The following is an 18,467-nucleotide window of genomic DNA, read 5'->3' on the forward strand; positions in this document are numbered from 1 at the left end:
CTGCCTTGGCACTGTCAGATCATCTTTGGTCTAATTCTAATGAAATTGATACTCATTTATTTCTGAAGGTTGTGTGAGAATTTACATCATGGCTGTTCTAGCTTAATCTTCTTGTTTGCCATCCCTCCAGGTTTGTACGAGTCCCAAGTGATTTCAGAAAATTGAAATAGTGAAATAATACCAATTGAAAAAATGATTGCTACTTATAGAGTATTAATCTGTGGAGTTCAAACTCATTAAGCTAAATCACCTCCCTTTGAGAGAACAGAAAGCATGTATGACAAACCACCTGAGAGGTCAGATTGAAAAAAAAAGAAAGAATGAAAGAGAAAAAGAAAAAGCAGTAAGGTAATATTAAAGAACTCCAAGGTTACATAATAAATCAATGGGGAGTTAGAAAATTTATTAAACTTCTAGTTTGCTTCACAGGGGATAGTGATACTTCTCAAAGCCACATACAGTTATTTTGGTTTAGAATGCCCTAACTAATCCAGAGTTTAAAATCTCAGAAATTAGACACAATAATACTTATATACAGAAAAAAATTACATTAAGAACAAATTTTAAAGCCTTTTCCCCATTGCACTATAAACTCTTCAGTTACAGCTGAAATAATTCATTCCAAGAATATAATCGGGCTCTGTGTGATTTTAGCCCTTTTATTCTTTGTTCATATGTTATTTGAAGTTTTAGAGAGATGGGTATTGAGAATGGATGTCATTTGTTACTGTAGCAGCTGTGACCATTTGGATGGAAGGAAAGACATTTGTCAAAACATATGTATTTCTAACTTGGCAGGTGATTCCTTAATGATAGCAATGGAGCCTCATAGCATACTGGGAAAATGATGATAATATTGTCTACGGTGTTTTATATATAAAAATACAGGAACATATATGTGGAGATGCTTGTGGAATCTAAAAAAAAAATTTACTATTAGATTTCTTGGCCATAGAACTAAGAGCCTAAAGAGGGTTCTTGGGAGTTAAGTAACCTGATTAAGGAAACATAACTACTTTGCTGGGGAAATTCATCATCCGATACAAATGTAATGTAAGGTTAATATCCGGTGCACAGATTTCCATGAAAGAACAAACTACTCTAAATAAAAGAGGGATGAGGAATTTTAAGTGTCTTAAAGGATGAGATAACATTTACTAGGAAATGGCTCAGAAATGTCCTTATTAGTGGCAAGTTCAAGACAAGACTTAAAAAAACCAACAATGTCCAAAGTGAGTTTTTTGTTTCTTACTTTTTTGTTTATTTTTTTTAGGATTGTTTACTGTATTGTATGTCTAATGTAAACCTTCTCCAAAGATAATAGAAAAAATTCAGTTAAATCCTCTTAATCATTTATGGTTTCTTTAAAAATTAGAAAAGGCTTTGAATTTTGTGTGCAGTGGGGCACACTGTAATGTAAGACGCAAAGAATGAAGGAGATATAGAGGAGATACATTTTTATATTAGAATGTTTCAAGAAATATAAAGGCACTTTAAAGGAGACACTTTATGCTGTAATATCCTTTTACTAGTAAAGCTATTATGTTTCTGATTTAATTTTAATTATAGAGTGACTACATTTGAAATATTCTCAATTTTGCTGCCTGAACCCCAGCTGCCTTTTTAAATTTCCACTTATAAATCAAATGTAACAATGGTAGAGTTGAAAATATTCTAAGAAATAAAATATTTTAACTTTTTTTAAACCATTCTGATGCCAGGTTATAATTATAGAAGTTAAAAAAAAAGTTTTATGTGGCAGGGCTAAAGTGCATTAATATCTTCATGAGGTTAATTAAAGGAGACTGCTAAAAAATGGAAGGTTTTTTTTTTTTTTTGCGGTACGCGGAGCACAGGCTCCGGACGCGCAGGCTCAGCGGCCGTGGCTCATGGGCTCAGCCGCTCCGCGGCATGTGGGATCCTCTTGGACCGGGGCACGAACCCGTGTCGCCTGCATTGGCAGGCGGACTCTCAACCACTGCTACACCAGGGGAGCCCAAAAATTGAAGTATTTAGTGAATGAAAATGACTGTTCTTGTGTAGGGGGAAAAGGGGTGTATATAAAATCTATGTATGTATCATAGCAGCGGTCCCCAACCTTTTTGGCACCAGGGACTGGTTTCGTGGAAGACAGTTTTTCCACAGATGGGTGGTGGGGGCGGGGGATGGCTCAGGTGGTAACGTGAGCGATGGGGAGCAGCAGATGAAGCTTTCCTCGCTTGCCTGCCGCTTACGTCCTGCTGTGCCGCCCAGTCCCCAACAGGCCCCGGACCGATACCGGTCCGTGGCCCGGGGGTTGGGGACCCCTGTATTATAGGTATTATTTATTTTTGTATTTATTTATTTAAATTGTCACATCCCACATTCTGTCTGATTAACTTCAGTGGAAGTTAATATGACAAATATTTATATTGTTGATTGGAAACTAAAGTTGTTTGTTTTTCAAGTATTTATTTACTTAAAATAATACGTAGCAATGACTACTGAAGTTAAATGTTGCCCTCTGAAAAGAAATATTGTAAATATTGGCTTTGTGTTTCTTATATCTAGACAATTTTAGAGAAAACTATTAAGGATGGAGAAGTTAAAATATATGTATGTATACTCTTAGTATTTTCCTTATTTCATTGTTAAGGAAGAGAGAGAAATGGGAAGCACATTTAAGATTGGAAGAGCAAATCCTTCTGACAGGTGCATGGATTTCATGGAGTGTATAGGGTGTTCAAACTCTTTCTCTGTTGGTGGCTGCCAGATAGCTGTGCTTTTTTGGTTTCTTTATAGAATTAAACAGTATCACTCAGCTGGATAATAATTAACTGGTAGGATAGTGCTTTTTATGGCACATTGTTTTTTTCTTCCCTTTAAAGCTTTCTTAATTTTAAATTTGTTTGCATACAAGTAGTTGAAAAAGATTTTTTAAAAGATTGAACTCTAGAAATCAAAAACTCAGTATTTCCAATTTCAGCTTGACCATAGACTCCTGACTTTTTGTCTCAGGACACTCTGTTTTTCTGCTTTTTTTTTTTTGATGTCACAATAACACCTGTTATAGATAATGTAGCTAAGGTATGAAGATGTGAAGGGTCATATTAGTCATAATTTTAGCAAATAGTCACAAATATTTTTTGTGTTAATGCCAGCCTTCTTGATCTGTAGCTGGAAGATAATACATACTGACTCAAAAAAGAAGGACTCCAGCCCCTTCTTCCACTTTAACCAAAGATGCTCCACTTGGATTGGTTTTTATATCAAGTTTCTCAGTAAGCTTTTAGATGATAAAATGTCTTGTAAATTAAAAACAAATGTTGAAAATCAAAGTACTAAGGCAAAAGGCTATTATGTCCTATAATATTTAAAGGTCCAGCCTCAAGAACCAGACTCCTTAGGTCCTAATCTTGGTTCAGTCACTAAAATGAGATAATAATAGTACTAACTAGTTCATAGAGTTGCTTTGAGAATTAAATGCATTAATACCATGTAGAACACTTAGAATAATGCCCAGTACATTAATAAATTGATAAAACTTGATAACATTAATATTTTATTGTCATTACTGCTATATTTTTATCATTATGCTCTTCAGCCATTAACATATCTCTTCTTATATTACTTTGGAGTAGATGTCTAATTCCTTTCATTAAATTGTAGGCTGCATGAAGAGTGAAGGTAGTATTTAGAGCTGTTCACAGTTATTCTGGTTGTCCTTCAAGGTAGCTGGAAAGACTGAACATCGCTGCTCATATAAATAGTTAGGAACTACCATGTAACTTCTTTGGTCAAGGAAATATGAATGGAACTATGTATATCACTTTCAGGTAGAAGCTTTAATAACCAATTCACAATGTCCTGATTCCCCTCTCTGTGTCTTGATGATTATGGAACCAAGTGTTAAAATGAAGTCTTCATTAGCCTTAGTAGCTGTAATGAACAGAAACCTTATCACTGTCCTGTATTTAACTTGCAGCAAAAGCAATAAGTACCTTTGTATTGCTTTCAACTGCTGAGAACTTGGAGTTAGTTTATTATCATAGCATAAATTAACCTACTGTGACTTATACAGGAGCAAAGTACTGGTATTCCTTCCCTTTTTCCCTCATCTCACTCAACAGAACAGTATCTTGTCAAATCAATGAAAGAAAATAACTTTATCGAAATAGTTTTTCATCCTTGTGAAAACATGCGAATTCCACAGACTCTACTATCTTCAATCAAAGGATTTGCACTTTGTGTTTGACATTTTAATATCAGTTGACTGTTGCCTAATCCTGCTTCTTTCATGTCATCTCATCATGAATCTACCTCATAGAGCTACTTTCAATGGGAAATTTATAGAGAATTTCAGTGTTTCTCTATAAAACCACATTTTGACATTTATTTTCCTGGAAATGACAATGAAGAAAACAATTATTTAACTGATATTATGAAAATATTCTGTTTTCTTGGTATAAGTTACAGAAAGTTGGAAACATTTTGTCCAAAAAAGATGTAGTTTCACCTTTTAAAAGTACTAAATTGGGCTTCTCTGGTGGTGCAGTGGTTGGGAGTCCGCCTGCCGATGCGGGGGACACGGGTTCGTGCCCCGGTCCGGGAAGATCCCGCGTGCTGCGGAGCGGCTGGGCCCGTGAGCCATGGCTGCTGAGCCTGTGCATCTGGAGCCTGGGCTCCGCAACGGGAGAGGCCACAACAGTGAGAGGCCCGCGTACCGCAAAAAAAAAAAAAAAACTACAATAGAAGGTATTAGGGGTTAGGGAATTCAATAGAAATGATGTGGGAGGGGGTATTGAAAGCTCTGAGAAATAAGAAAGACTTTGAGAAAAGATATTGGTTTCCAGAAAATTTATTGATACAGCTTTCTAAAACCTTACAGGTTTTCTGCCTGTCTGCACACACAGGAGATGAATACATGCCGCTTGCTTGAAAGTATGTTGGAGAGAAGGTTACAGAGGCAACAGAACACCTATTGTGAAGTGCATATTTTTTTCTGAAGGTATTTGAAGGGTAGGTAATATATCTTCTGTGCTATCAGCTAATATTTTAATGGATTTTGTATTTTCAAGTTCTCCCTTAGATTATGATCTCCCTGAATACAAAGTATGCATTTTGTCACTGGACAACCAGTGACTGGTTGTATTAGTCTGCTGTTGCATTCTGATTTGGGCAAGAATATTCCTAGCAGTTGGTCTGCACAAGAACAAAAGAGAACAAAAGAGGCCTGGCTAGAGAGTAGACTGAAGAGGCTCTAAGCTACTTATGTACTCATGGTGTATATTGAACTTGTGTACATAGACCTAGGAGACTCAAAAGGGTCCAATAAAAAGTAAAAACCAAGACAGAGCTGTAAATAACCTGAACATTGAATGTTCTTCCCCACCCACACGCACAATATATAAGTCTTGCTGGCTCCAGGCATTTAAACACAATCCCTGTCCAATCACTGAGTGACTACTAATATGGACATAAAGGTCAATGCCTGAGAAGCTATGCTTACAAATTAGAGCAAGAATAACAGCAAAAAAGCCAAAATGAAGTAAAACAAAACAAAAATAAACCAAAACTAACCGAACAAAAAATAACTGAGCACAGTTTTCAATGGTCTCATACTGTAGTAGAAAAAGATATTATAGATTTAGATCAGGCAAGTTATAAAACACAGAAACAAACAGTTTTTTGAAGATTAGAAGTAAAAACAATAACCTTACAAAAACCTCAAAATCCAGAGTTGCTACAAAAATTACCTGAAATTTCCAGTTTTCATTTTAAAAATTATAAGACTTATAAAGAAAATGGAAATTGTGACCTATATTCAGGTTAAAAACAGTCAATAAAAACTATTTTTTAATTTCCCCAGATGTAGGATTTAGCATACTCCAAAGGACCTATGATAAATATGTTTAAAGAAGTAAATGAAATTGTATTTAACAAATTTAAAGGAAGTATGACAATAATGAATCAACTAAGAGAGGTTCTTAATAAAGATATGTAAATTATTAAAAAGAACCAAATGATAATTCTGGAATTGAAGAGTTGCAATAATTTAAATAAGTATTTCACTGAAGAATCTCAATAGCAGATTGAAAATGACAGAAAAAGAAGTAGAAATGATATCATCTAATAGAGAGAATAAAGGTTGAAGAAAAAAGAAAAGAGCCTCAGAGACATACAGGAAAAGATCAGGTACACCAATATAAGTATAATTGGAGTTCCCAAAGAAGATGAGAAGGAGAAAGGGACTGAAATAGTATTTGAAAAAATAATGACTGAAAACTTATAAAATTTGATGAAAAATATTAATCTGCAGATCCAAGAATCTAAACCAATTCCAAACAGAATGACCACAAAGAGATCAACACCAAGAGACATCATAGACTTGAAAACCAAAGACAAAGAAAATATCTTGAGAGGAGTAATAGAAAAACAAATCATCATGTATAAGGAGTATCTATATGGTTAATGACTACCGTCTCATCAGAAACATTGTCAGAATGTAATGAAATAATGTACAGTATTCAAGGGGCTGAGAAAAAATTCATCCAAGAATTCTGTATCTAGCAAACTTATACTTCAAAAATGAAGCTGAGATAAAAATATCTGAGGTAAACAAAGAATGAAAGAACTTGGTGCTAGAAAATTTTTTCCAAAAAAACTCTAAAAGAAGTCCTTTAGGCTAAAAGGAAATGCCACTAGATGCTAACTCAAATTCACAGGAAGAATTCTGTTTACCTTCTGTTTCTTCTGAACCATTCACTGACCTACTCTAAAATGGTTGATGTGGGCTTTTCTATCCTCTTCTCACTGATTAACTTACATCCATCAGTCTATCCTGTATCACTGTCTCAGTGACTAGCTCAGGGATATACAGAAAACTTAATCAGGGCCAATGAGTTCAGAGAGAATACTCTGTTTCTAAGAAAGAAACACTTTCTCTTTGTTCTATAAAAGCTAGAAAAGACTATCTCTCTGACCGTCTCTCTTTTTATGAGAATGTGAGACTTACAATTTACAAACCTGAACGATTCTAGGGGAGGGCATCATATAGAAAATTAGGGATAAAACACCATGAAAGCAAAGAGGAGTTATGGGGCAAAATCAGGTCCTTGGTGATATAATTTCAACCACTATGTCGAGCCTCACTTACTTTTGCATTTTTTTTAATACACTTTATCTCCAGAGTAGTTTTACGTTCACAACAAAACTGATCAGAAAGTACAGAGAGTTCCTGTATATCTCCTACACACACACAACCTCTTCTACTAACATCCCACACACCAGAGTGGTACATTTGTCACAACTGATAATGAATCTACATTGACTCATCATTATTACTCAAAATTTATATTAAAGTTCACTTGGTATTGTACGTTTTGTGAGTTTGGACAAATGTGTAATGGCATATATCTACCATTATAGTATCATGTAGAATAGTACGGCTGTCCTAAAAATCTTCTGTGTGTTGCCTGTTTGTTCCTCCCTCTCCAAGCCCAACCTCTGGCAATCACTGATCATTTTTACTGTCTCTGTAGTTTTGCCTTTTCCAGAATGTCATATAATTGAAATCATACAGTATGCAGCCTTTTCATATTGGCTTCTTTAACCTAGTAATATGCATTTAAGTTTCCCTCATGTCTTTTCATGGCTTGACAGCTCATTTCATTTTAGCAATGAATGACATTTTATTGTCTGCATATTCTACTGTTTATCTATCCATTCACCTACCGAAGGACATCATGGTTGCTTCCAAGTTTGGGCAATTGTGAGTAAAGCTGCTGCAAACATCTGTGTGCAGGGTTTTGTGTAGCCATACATTTTCAGTTTATTTAAGTAAATACCAAGGAGTACAATTGCTAGATCTTATGCTTTAAGAGTATGTTTTGTTTTATAAGAAACTGCCTAACTGTCTTCCAAAGTGGCTGTACCATTTTGCAGTCCCACCAACAATGAATGACAGTACCTGTTACTCCACAACCTCACCAGCATTTGGTGTTATGAGTGTTTTTGGATTTTGGCCATTCTAATAGGTCTGTAGTGGTATCTTATTGTTTTTTTAATTCTCTGATGGCACATGATATGGAACATCTTTTTATATGGTTACTCGGCATGTGTATATCTTCTTTGTTAAAGTGTCTGTTTACTTCTTTTGTCCATTTTGAAATTGGGTTTTTATTTTCTTATTGTTGAGTTTTAAGACTTCTTTGTTTATTTTGGATAACAGTTCTTTATTAAATACATATTTGCAGGTAGTTTCTCCCAGTCTGTTCCTTGTCTTCTCATTCTCTTGACCTCTGCACTTTTTAATTATGTGATCAAATCTATCTCCCTCAATTTATGATTATGATATTTTAAAAGTCCAACTAACAGAATATTTTTCAAAGAAATAATTGCATGGTGGCATAACCATACAGAAAAGAGTTATTTCAAATTACTGTGAAACAATGCATTTTGACTATATATCGCTAGTGAGATATAGGCTAAGTATATAAACGAGAGAGAGGACTCTTAAGCCACATTCAGTAGGATTGTTAGTTGCAGTAATATAAGTATTTTTATTGTGAATCTGATTTTTGTATATGTAAAGAAATTAGTCAACACGTTAATATTATTAGGACTAAAATTTTAATATAGGAAAAAAGAGATACAAACATAAAATCAGCCAGGTCAAGTAAAACTCTGTAATCTTGAATTTGAATTTGTATTATAAGTATGAACTTATAGTTCATATTTTTTTTTCAGAAAAATAAGTATTCCCTAGTTCTAAACACTAAAAAGAGCAAGAATCATTAGCAGCCCAGTGACAATGAGCATCCATTTGTGGTTGCTAAATACAATTTACCACTAGAGGAACCAGGACTCCATGGAGAAATGACTTATTCTAGGTCTAGAGTAAGATATGGATGTACAAGATGATTCTACATCTTTTCCAAGGAATTTGTCAAAGACTAATGTGGTCATGTGAAAAGGACACATGAGTCAATCTGAAGAAGCTCTCATTGCCATATGAGAAGACAATCTGAGCATCAAAAAGAGACTATAATTTCTTACAACAAAAAATAATTCATGAACTCATAGTAATATTCTAAAAATTTTAAAAATTGATTAGTCACCATTGAAGGTTGTTGGGACAACAGTCATTTTCTTTGAAAATTAAAAGTAAATGGAAATAATAATCTTTATATGAATAAAAAAGGCAAGGCATTATTTTCAGAAGCCAGTCCACATATAGTTAAGAATAGTTCAGAAAAATTAAGGGTCTTTAAGCTTTACTGAAGATTGCTCAGTCAGCATAACGTGGATATTTAAGCCTTGAAAAAAAATTTCAAAATGTGGTCTACATTAAAATTCAGTGGTGAAAGGAGATGGGTGTCTAATGTATTTAATAGAAAATAGATTTTACTGAATCTAAGAACATTAATGCTTATTTATTTTTCATTCCTGATATTGGTTATTATACCTGCTCTTGATTTCTTTTCAGTCTTGCCAAGGATTTGATGTCATTTTATTAGTCTTTTCAAAGAACCAGTGTTTCCTTTGTTCCACTCAATTTGCCTGTTATTTCATTAATGTCTGTGCTCATTTTTTATTAGTTTTTCATTCTTCTCTTTTAAATTTAATTTAATGTTCCTTTTGTAACTTTTGATATGAGTGCATGGATAATTTATTTTTATTTTTTCAATATTTTTCTAATGTGTACTTTGAAGTCTATGTATCCCCTGCAAAGCATGGCTTTAGCTGCATCCCACAAATTTTGATATGTAGTTTTTCAATTATAGTTAAGTTCAGAACATTGACAAATATTATCTAATCTTGTTAAATAGTTCTGACTTACTGATTATTTAAAGAGAGATAATTTTTAAAAACTGAGTATTTTTAATTACCTTTTTTTGATTTATAGTTTAATTCCATTGTGGTCAAAAATCCTATTCTTTATGATTTTCATCCTTAAAAATTGTTAAAATTCACATCATAGACCAACATATTGTCTGTTTTGGTAAGTGTTCCATGTGTACTTGAAAAGAATAAATGTTAGTTTTTAGGTGTCATATTTCACATATGTCAGTTAGCTAAATTTGTTTGTCATATTTGCTCTGTTCTAGACACTTTTTATTGTTGTTGGTTAGTTATTCTGTCATTCACTGAAAGAGGGGTATGAGACTTTCTCAGTGCAAGATTGTGAATTTGTTTTATTTCTCCTTTTACTTCAGTCAAGCTTTTATCTCTTTTGAGGGATTACTATTAAATGCACTTGAACTGAGTATGTATTCTGATGTTCCTGGTTGGAGTGTTCTACAAATGTCAATCAGTTCAAACTCGTTTAAGTCTTCTATATCCTTACCGATTTTCTGTCTCCTTGTTTTATCATATAATGAGTAATGAGTAGTGAAATCTCTGATTACAAAAGGTGCATTTTCTCTTTTCCCTCAATTTAGCAGTTTTTGCTTCATGCATTTTTTTAAAAAAATATTTATTTATTTTATTTTTGGTTGCATTGGGTCTTCGTTGCTACACGTGGGCCTTCTCTAGTTGTGTTGAGCAGGGACTACTCTTCGTTGTGGTGCACGGGCCTCCCACTGTGGTGCACGGGCCTCCCATTGCGGTGGTGGAGGCTTCTTTGTTGCAGAGCATGGGCACTAGGCCCGTGGGCTTCAGTAATTGTGGCACGCAGGCTCAGTGGCTCGTGGGCTCTAGAGCACAGGCTAAGTAGCTAGGCTCTAGAGCACAGGCTCAGTAGCTGTGGTGCATGGGCTTGGCTGCTACGTGGCACGTGGCATCTTCCTGGACCAGGGTTTGAACCTGTGTCCCCTGCATCGGCAGGTGGACTCTCAACCACTGTGCTACCAGGGAAGTCCATACTTCATGCATTTTGAAACTTAGGATCATTATGGCCTCCAGATGAACTAGCCCCTTTTATCATATGAAAGGATCTTTTTTATTCTTGGTAAAATTCTTTTGTCTGAAATCTACTTTGTCTGAAATTAATACAGCTAATCAGCTTTCTTTTAGCTAGTGTTGTCTTGGTATATCTTCTTTTATCCTTTTACTTAGAGCCTATTTGTGTTTTTATATTTAAAGTGTGTTTTCTGTAGGTAGTAAATAGGTGGGTCTTGCACTTTTCTCCATTCTCTCTCTGACTTTTAATTGGGTGTGTTTAAAGAAGATGTGGTACGTATATACAATGGAATATTACTCAGCCATAAAAAGGAACGAAATGGGGTCATTTGTAGAGACGTGGCTGGACCTAGAGACTGTCATACAGAGTGAGGTAAGTCAAAAAGAGAAAAATATATTAACGCATATATGTGGAATCTAGAAAAATGGTACAGATGAACCAGTTTGCAAGGCAGAAATAGACACAGATGTAATTGGGAGTGTTTAAGTCATTTCTTTTCCATGTGATTACTGATATGGTCAGATTTAAGTCTATTATCTTGCTATTAGTTTTCTGTCTCATATATTCTTTGCTCTCTTTTACCACTTCTTGTGCTTTCTTTTGAATTAAGTATTTTCTACAATTTTTACTACCCCCTCCTTTATGACTTATTAGTTACAAATTTCGTTTTGTTATTTTAGTGGTCTTAGGGTTTAGAGTAGTTATGTTTAAATTATCACAGTCTACTTTCAATTGATATTATAACATTTCACATATAGAATAAGAATCGCCCGGGCTTTATGTTATTATTTCCATACACTGTGCATTTAATATTATAAACCCACACTACATTGATGTTATTTTTAGAGAGACAATTATATTTTCAAAGAGATTTATATAATAATAAAGCATTTCTTACATATTTGTCCATGTCATTACCATTTCTAATACTCTTTGTTCCTTTTTTTTTGCAGATTCATACCTTCATTTAGTATCACTTTTTTCTACCTGAAGGATTTACTTTAATATCTTTTGTACTGTGGGCAGCAGATTAAATATTTTAGATTTCATATGTCTAAAAAAGTCCTAATTTGCCTTCAGTTTTTAAAAATATTTCACACTTTGTATAGTATTCTGGGTTGACATTTTTTCAATAGTTTAAGTGTTGTTCCACTATATCCTTCTTTTGCATTTTGTTTCCCAATGGAAAAGCTGCTGTCAATCTTATCTGTATTCTTCTTCCTATAAATATCTTTTTCACCGGTGTCTTTAGGATATTTTCCTGCATTCCTGGTTTTGAGCAATTTGATTACGCTGTTCCTTGGCACTGTTTCCTTTATGCTTCTTTTGCTTGAGGTTTCTTTTATTCTTGGACCTTTGCTTCATAGTTTTTATGAAATTTGAATAATTTTCCAGCTTTGTTTTTTAAAAGTAGGCCACTTAAAGTCGTACTACAGGTCAATGATGCTCTTTACATTTTTTAAGTTCTTTTCTCCTCTCTGTGTTTTGTTTTGGATTGTCCATTGCTATGACAAATTCAATTCAAATTTAGTAATATCTTCTTCTGTAATGTGTAATCTGCCATTAATTCTATCTACTGTATTTTTTTCATCACAGCCAGTTTAGATTTCATACTGGAATTTTGATTTGAGTATACCTTCCATTTATGTAATTATCTTTTTTAACATAGCCCACGTGTAGTTACAGCTCTTTCAGTATCTTTGACCGCTAATTCTAAAACCTGTGTCACTTATGAATCACTTTCTATTAACTTGCTTTTCTTTTCATCATTTTCTTGCTTCTTTTCATGCCTGGTAATTTTTCACTGGAAGCCAGAAATTGTGAATCTTACCTTGTTATATGCCTGATATTTTGTATTCCTGTGAATCCTCTTGAGCCTTATTCTAGAATGCAGTTAAGTAAACTTGGATATGGTTTGATGCTTTGAGTTCTTGCTTTTAATATCAGTTGGACAGCACCATAGCAGTGTTTATTTTAAGGCTAATTTTTCTCTAAATTTTTTTCTATGTCTGAATTCTCCACTTAATGCCACATGAATTATGAGGTCTCCAGTCAGACTGGTGGAAACCAGCTCTATTCCTGACCCTGTGTGAGTGCCAGCTAGGCACTTTTACTTATAAATCCTTGTGAGTGTGTCCTTTTGTTTGTCTTTGGGTAGTTCAACCAGCATGTCCTAATCAGTAATAATACTCTAAAATGATCCTCTGTAGATCTCCATATTTTTTTTTTCTCTGAATATCTTCCTCCTTTCCAGTAGTCTGCTCTACAAATTCTATCTGCCTTGGTTTTTCCAAGTTCTCCGCTCTTATTTTCTTGGCACAAGGAGTTGCCAGAGAACCCACTCCTTGCACTGTGGTCTGGAAGCTCTTTCAAGTCTGTAACCTGGAGAGTTATAGGGTTCACCTAAATATTTTCTTGCCTTTAGAGGTAATTTTCCTTCATTGCCTGAAGTCTAGTTTCTTGAAAACTATTGATTTAGGTGTATTATCCTGAGTTTGGCTGGAACAGGAAAAATTACAAGGAGGGAAAAATTTGGTTCTTGCTATTCCATCTTGGTCAGAAGTGAAAGACCTTACTCGTTTAATTCTTAATTTTCTAAATGTATTTTTTAGTTCTGGCAGTTTTACTTAATTCTTTTACACTCTTCTGAAATTCTCCACTCATCCCTAATTTATTCAACAAATTAATCATAATTATGTATCCCACAACTTCAGTATAGATCTCCCATGGGTCTGTTTCCATTTTTTTCCTCTTAGTTTCCAGTGACCCCTTGTATTGTTCATAGCTGGGCTATGTTTGAGTGAATGGTATATATTATACATGAAAAATTGAAGATATAATCGTAATGATATTATCTTCCTCCAGAGGCAGTTTAGCTTTGCTTCTAACAGACCATAGACTAGATCTCTTTAATACAATCAAAAGTTGGACTTGTATTAAGGTGGATGTCAATCCTTTATTCCTAGGTGTAGCCCTTTGGGGCCTCAGCTAGGCATCTTTTTAAACCAGGGTCCCTCCTCTAAGACATATGTTAAATTAAATTTTTTTTCACATCAACAAGGTAAATCTTCATAAACTTTGTGCAGCTTTTCAGCTATGTTTGAATCAGTACATGCTTTGAAAGAAAGAGCAACACCAATATTGAGCTCTCCTTTCCCAATTTCCCTTCTCTCTGGGATTAAGTTCTCACTGCCTTGATAGCTTTTGGATGACTTCAAAAAGATGTTTTTCTGTCAAGTTTTCAAGTGGTTTTCAGCTCAAAGGTTGATCTGAAACAAACTAGTCTACCGAAGCTGGAAGCAGAAACTCCACAATAATGTATTTTAAAATAACTGGAAAGGAGAAAATATAGATACTGACTTAATGCCTTCTTGGTTAAGATATTTTAAATCTAATAGGTATCTGTTAGCAAAGAGTTAAAATACATAAGGAAATCATAAACAATTTTTCTCCATTTATTTATTAAAATATTCATTGAGTTCTTACTACTAACCAGAATAATTACATTACATTAAGCATTTAAAAAATATAAAGGCAAGTTTGTACTTTTAAAAATGTCTTTTTATCCTCAGAAGGGAGTTTGAAATAGGTAAAGCAAGAATTTTATAGATTTGAAATTTGTGACAATTGTTTTACAGTTACAGGATTCTTAATTATAAATAGAAGCAGTAAAGGAAATGTTCAACAAAATACAACTGATTTATTTACTCAAATAATATGCAATATAATTTTTAAAAATTTATTGAATGCTTACTTTTGCAAGTTACTCTGCTAAGCACTTGTGAGAGGGAACATTAATACAGTCTCCACCTATATATATATATTTTTAAATGCTATATTTAAGATATTAGCCTATGTTTCTGTTTTTTTTTTTTTTTTTTAAGATGTTGAGGGTAGGAGTTTATTAATTTATTTTTGCTGTGCTGGGTCTTCGTTTCTGTGCGAGGACTTTCTCTAGTTGTGGCAAGCGGGGTCCACTCTTCATTGCGGTGCGCGGGCCTCTCACTATCGCGGCCTCTCGTTGCGGAGCACAGGCTCCAGACGCGCAGGCTCAGTAGTTGTGGCTCACGGGCCTAGTTGCTCCGCGGCATGTGGGATCCTCCCAGACCAGGGATCGAACCCGTGTCCCCTGCATTAGCAGGCAGATTCTCAACCACTGCGCCATCGGGGAAGCCCCACCACCAATATTTATTTATTTATTTATTTATTTTAAAAGACACCAATTGTACTTGAACATTTGTTAACTTTTAAAAAAAATTTATTTATTTATTTATGTATTTTGGGCTGTGTTGGGTCTTCGTTTCTGTGCGAGGGCTTTCTCTGGTTGTGGCAAGCGGGGGCCACTCTTCATCGCGGTGCGTGGGCCTCACTATCGCGGCCTCTCTTGGTGCGGAGCACAGGCTCCAGACGTGCAGGCTCAGTAGTTGTGGCTCACGGGCCTAGTTGCTCCGCAGCATGTGGGATATTCCCAGACCAGGGCTCAAACCCGTGTCCCCTGCATTAGCAGGCAGATTCTCAACCACTGTGCCACCGGGGAAGCCCTCCACCAATATTTATTATTAATCTGGATAGAATCATTTTCACCCTTGCATGTATGTCACAGGAATATATTTTACCCTTGTTACTGAAAAATTCAATTGTAGAGAGACAGATGTGGTAGTCTTTTGATGCCATGAGCATGTAAAAATGTTTTTTTATAATGTTTATTATGGAGAAATGGTGATAAAAACCTGGTCTCTCAATGACTTATCATCACCAACATAATATATTCAAATTATGTTGTGTGTGCCTTTGCTTATCTGAACAAGTCCAACTGTTCATCACTCATCATTGGGCTACTTACACTTCAACATGAAATATTTGCTTATGCTTATTTTTCAGCATGGTAAAGTCTTTTCTACCTCATTTAAAATGGAAAACTCGTACACAAACTTCAAAGTTTAGTTATTACTACATATCTGAAGCATTCTATGGAAGCTTTATCTAGGCTTAAATTCTTACTTTCGTAACAATACTTTTTGTGTATAGTCTGATCTTGTGTGTGTGTGCGCGCGTGTGTTTGTTTTGAGAGATGTATTGGAAAGTTTCATATGAAAAACTCATAACTCAAACCTATTTCTGAAAAAGTGTGATGGGTAATTTTTAAAAAGTTGACACAACCATGAGTCCATATATTAAGCCAAGTCATAATTCATTCTGATTACAAATTTTAAAATTATGCACACTTGATAAATTTTTAATTTGGGCTTGATTCACTCTATTTTAAAGCTTTTATATAAAGTAAGTCTTTATTAATATTTTACGTCATAATCGTTCAATTTGCACTATTCGGATTTGCATACAATCCAAATACAGTGCACTATCATTATGGCACTTGTTTTATTATATTGTATCCATCTAACCAGTAGAATGTGTAATCCTCAAAGATGGAAAGATATTTTTTCATCTAAATATCAGCAAAGCTGAAAATTGCATAAGTGTTCAGTAATTGTTGAATGAGTTAAAAGACAAGAATAGGCAGACCCACTAACCAATATAATTGTTTGAAGTTGAACTATCTTCTCCATAAAAGGAAAAAAATAAAAGAATGAAGGGAAAGAATGAAGCAAGGAGGAAGGAAGGAATGAAGGAAGCAAGGAAGGGAAGGAAAGGAAATGAAGGAAACTTATAATCCAGGAATGCATAGCAAAACAAAAAGTATGTGTGCTTGTACGCATGTGTGTGTGGTTTGTATGTTTGCCATTGTGTGGGTTTTCACACTGACAGACAGAAAATATTAATATTGGATGATTATTGATCACAGTCACTCAGTGATTTTTTTAGTTCTATTTCCTTTTAATGTAATTTTGTATTTGTTAATTATCAGTATGGTTTCATTCACCTCAAGCACTGTAAACTATCCCATTTGATTTTACATATTAAAAGTGTTTTTAAAGCAGTTATGATGCAAACTCTACTACAACTCGTCCATTTATTATTAAAATTCTGGATTTTAACAATTTACTTGAAAATGAAGATTACAGCAAAACAGTATACCTACTAGAATTATTCTATAATCTCCATTAAAAATACTTTAACAATTGAGGATGTAGAAATGGGTTGAGAAAGAATTATAAAAACAATGTATTTTCTTTAAGTTTCATTTTTACATTTATCTGCTAAAAGCAAAAAAATAAATTTTACTATTTTGACACTTTGCATAAATGTGACTACTTAGGTACTGTGCATGATTTCTTTCTTATATTTTGTTATCTTTGTTATCAGATCAAATATATAAAACATTTTAAAATGCTGTAGGTGCTCTTAATTGAATAAAATTATTATCTGAAATGGTGAACATGTTTATTAGTTACCCTGGGGCCACATTTCAGTAGAAAATCTCATAAAATAATAGGTAAAAGTCATCCCAAGAAGAACTAAATTTTTTTTCTTTCTGGATTAGCATTTGAAATAGCTACTTGAGATATGCATGTATGTATCAATTGATCTATGCACACACACATTTTTTTTTCTGAAACTTACTTGTATGTACTTATTGAATACATATACCTGCTGCTTTTTTATTAGAATTGCTGATTAAATAATTTTGCTGGCAGAATCATAAACCTCACAGGGCAACATTCTTACCCCTAAATTTTGTGACAGATACCAGACCTGTATACTAATAAAAGCATTGCTGTTTTCTTGGAAAATCTAGGGAACTAAAGATGATAGTAAATTTCCCCATAAGTGACTCTGCCTTCCCATGGTATAAACTTGGGATGTTTTTCTTTTACTTGGGTGAAAAATTTGTCAGCTTTAGGATGGGAGGGAAGATCTACATGGTAGTTTTTTCTTTTTTCTAAGTGGCAAAATGCAAGTCTTCAAATTAAAATAAAGCACATATGTTGATATTAAAAAGGCTTTGGAATTAACCTCATGCTATGGGGAGAAATTTGCTTATGTAAATTAAAGGTACAGAGAAATTTATGGAATTAGAACTGCTTGGTTGGAAGTTGGCAAAAAGACACTTGACAGTGGAGTTTTGCCCAGAATTTTGTTATACGTTTTCCAGCTAATAGAAGAAGAGAGAATGAAGACAAAAAGAAAAAAGGAAAAAGAATTTGATATTGGGACATCTATAATTCAGCTATTTTTAACCTTCTTTCTTTTCTTCTTTCCATGCTGTCTTACCCATGGACAAATGCCATATGCCATTAAAGCAACTGGCTTTTCAAACTGGACACTATCCAAAACCCAGTGTGTAAAGATGAAAAATAAATAAATACTGGCGCCAAGATATTACGCATCTTATCTTTGGAGAGTTGTTAATTCAGAGGTACCATATGCGATGGCTGTCTATGGTTCGCATGGTCATAATCATTATTAGGCACATTGAACCTCCAACACTAATTCCAGTGTCATGAATTCAGTCTAAAAGCAACTCTTCTGCAGTCAGGTTCTGGCAAAACTTCAAAGCTAACATTCAAAGTCGAAAAGCTTAAAACCGTGCAAGCTTATTTAGATTCCTTAAATGGTCTGGTTTATGAGATTTCTGGGCATTTGAAGCTTTGTAAGCCATTGCAGAGTGAAAAAAGTTAATCTG

The sequence above is a fragment of the Lipotes vexillifer genome, unplaced genomic scaffold, assembly GCF_000442215.2.
Source record: "Lipotes vexillifer unplaced genomic scaffold, Lipotes_vexillifer_v1.1 scaffold737, whole genome shotgun sequence".
NCBI classification, from domain to species: domain Eukaryota; kingdom Metazoa; phylum Chordata; class Mammalia; order Artiodactyla; family Lipotidae; genus Lipotes; species Lipotes vexillifer.